At 65.8% G+C, this 2,631-nt stretch overlaps 1 protein-coding gene across 10 annotated transcripts in view; it reads left to right on the top strand.

Annotated features, from left to right (window-relative positions):
* The first annotated feature begins 2,057 nt into the window (after positions 1 to 2,057).
* EP400 (E1A binding protein p400) overlaps positions 2,058 to 2,631 on the top strand; it is a 97,981-nt gene continuing 97,407 nt past the window's right edge. For 9 of the 10 annotated variants that reach the window (XM_035016794.1, XM_035016793.1, XM_035016791.1 and 6 more), the window contains exon 1: positions 2,058 to 2,145. The gene's annotated coding sequence lies outside the window, so the exon portion shown is untranslated. The remainder of the gene's footprint in view (positions 2,146 to 2,631) is intronic. The other variant, XM_035016789.1, reaches the window with a different exon arrangement.

The following is a 2,631-nucleotide window of genomic DNA, read 5'->3' as shown; positions in this document are numbered from 1 at the left end:
CCCCCCCCCATGGCCACACACCTGGAGCAGCTGAGAAGCTGCTCGGAGCTGTGGCCCAGGGGGAGGGGCTTATGTCAGGAAGCCACCAGAGTGTCCATGGCTCCATGTTGACGGCCACCCAGCACTGGGCCTCCCTTGCAGGAGAGACGTTTGTCAGCCCTGCTTTCGGGCAGCAAGTGCAGCAGGAAGGAGGTGGCCTCCTCCCTCCACTGCCAGTCTTGCACAAGTGCAGCGAACAGAAGGGCCTCACTCAGCTGGGACTCTGGCAGATCGAGTTTTTAACTTCTGGCTTCACCAAGTAGGAGGGTGGCACGAGGGTTCAGAGCCAGCCCCCACCCAGGCGATTCAATTGGACAGAGAATGTTCTTTTGACCATGGCTCTGGAACAACTGCTCAGTGCAACTGCCCACTCCTGCCTCCTTTTTACTTTTTATTTATTTTATTTATTTTTTGACAGAGGACACAGTGAGAGAGGGAACACAAGCAGGGGGAGTGGGAGAGGGAGAAGCAGGCTTCCTGCTGAGCAGGGAGCCCGATGCGGGGCTCGGGGATCATGACCTGAGCCGAAGGCAGACGCTTAACGACTGAGCCACCCAGGCGCCCCTCCTGTCTCCTTTTTATAGCCAGGGTTTGTTTTTCTAAAATTTTCAGTTTAACATCAGAGGGCATTTGCACCTGCACTTTGCTGATGTGCTTTATTGCATTAGTCTTCTAATTTTTCTTTTTTTAATTTTTAAGATTTTTTAATTTTATTTTTAAAGATTTTATTTATTTATTTGAGAGAGAGAATGAGAGACAGAGAGCATGAGAGGGAGGAGGAGGGTCAGAGGGAGAAGCAGACCCCCCGCCGAGCAGGGAGCCCGATGCGGGATCTCAACCCTGAGATCGTGACCTGAGCCAAACGCAGACACTTCACAGGCTGAACCACCCAGGCACCTCCCCTTTATACTTTTTTTTTTTTTTAAAGATTTTATTTATTTATTTATTTGAGAGAGAATGAGAGACAGAGAGCATGAGAGGGAAGAGGGCAGAGGGAGAAGCAGACTCCCTGCCGAGCAGGGAGCCCGATGAGGGACTCGATCCCGGGACTCCAGGATCACGACCTGAGCCGAAGGCAGTCGCGTAACCAAGTGAGCCATCCAGGCGCCCCTAGTTTTATTTTTAAAGTAATCTTCACACCCACTGTGGGCCTCGACCCCACAGCCCCAAGATCAAGAGTCCCACACCCCACCGGACGGAGCCGGCCAGGGGTCCCTACGCTTCATTTTTTTTAGATGAGTTTTGTGTTGAGACGTAATTCACAGGCCATAAACGCATCCTTTCAAAGTGCACAGTTCCCTGGTTTTTGGCACATGCACGAAGGCGGGCAACCACCGGCGCTACCTAACTCCGCAGCACCTTCCCCAGCCCCAAGGGCAGTCCCGCACGCAGCCAGTCAGTCCCCACCCGCCCCCGGCCCCCGGGCCGCGGCTAACCTACCGTCCCCTCTAGGGCTCTGCCTAGTCTGCCCATTTTACGTCCGTGGGACCCCACGGCGCGCGGCCTGCCGCGTCCGCTCGCGCCCGCCGAGCGCCGCGTCTTCAAGGTGTCCACACGCGGCGCCCTGGGGCCGCCCTTCAGCCGGCGGGTGGACAGCGGGGCCCCTCCGCCGCGAGCCGGGCCGTGTGCGGCAGGCGGTGGCCGCGTCGCGGGTTCGCGCCCCCGCGGGCCGCGCGGCCGGCCGGGACAGGAGACCTCCGTGCGGACCCCAAGTCCCTCATCCATCCTCCCGCCGGCCCGTGGCCCGGGGTCTGGTCCGCAGACGTCTCCTCCCGTCCGGGGCCCGTCTTCCCCCGGCGGCGCCCCCCGCGCCAGCGCTCTCCAGGCCGACGCTGTCCGCGGGCCCGGGAGCGCGCAGCCCCGCCGCCCTCCGCGGCCGCCGCCTCGCCCCCGCACGGCCCGGCCCGTCGGCCCGCCCCGCCCGGCCGCTCTAGCCCTCCGCCCGTCTCGACGCCTCCCGCCGCGCGACGTCACTTCCGGCTGCCGTAGCGGGCGCGCCGCCGCTTCCTCCGCTCGCGGCCCCGGATGCGCCGAGCGGAGCGGCGCCGCCTCGCCTCCGGCCCGCGGCTCTCGGCCGGACGCGGCGGGAGTGCGGCCCAGGCCCCGGTAGGTGAGGGCGCGGCGTGGCCGGGGCGGCGGGGGCAGGGTCCGGAGTCGTCTGGTGCGCGCCCCGGCCTTTCTGGAGCCCTCGCCCCCCGCCCCGGGCCGTGAGGTCGGGGGCCCGCCGGGGTGGGGGGGCGCTGCCGGGCGTGGGGGTTGGCGGTACCGGGGGTGGAGGGGGCGCTGGCGCGGCGCGGAGACGCGCACGCGAAGACGGGAGCGCCGGGACTCAGGGGTCGGCCGGGGGTGGGTGGGGGGCGTTGGGGCTGTGGAGGGGGCGCTGGCGCGGCGCGGAGCCGGGGCCCGCGGTGACGGGGCGCCGGGGCTATGAGGAGCGCTGATGCGGAGACGCTACCCATCGGGACGGGGCGCCGGCGGTGGGTGGGGGGCGCCGGCGCGGAGACGCGGCCCGCGGTGATGCGGCGCGGAGGTTGGGTGGGGGGCCCGCGGTGGGTGGGGGGCGCCGGCGCGGAGACGCGGCCCTTGGTGATG

Source organism: Mirounga leonina, unplaced genomic scaffold (assembly GCF_011800145.1).
Source record: "Mirounga leonina isolate KUSES-001 unplaced genomic scaffold, KU_Mleo_1.0 Mir_171, whole genome shotgun sequence".
In the NCBI taxonomy this organism is placed as follows: Eukaryota; Metazoa; Chordata; class Mammalia; order Carnivora; family Phocidae; genus Mirounga; species Mirounga leonina.
The sequence above is the reverse complement of the archived record's forward strand: the minus strand, read 5'-3'. Positions and strand labels throughout refer to the sequence as shown.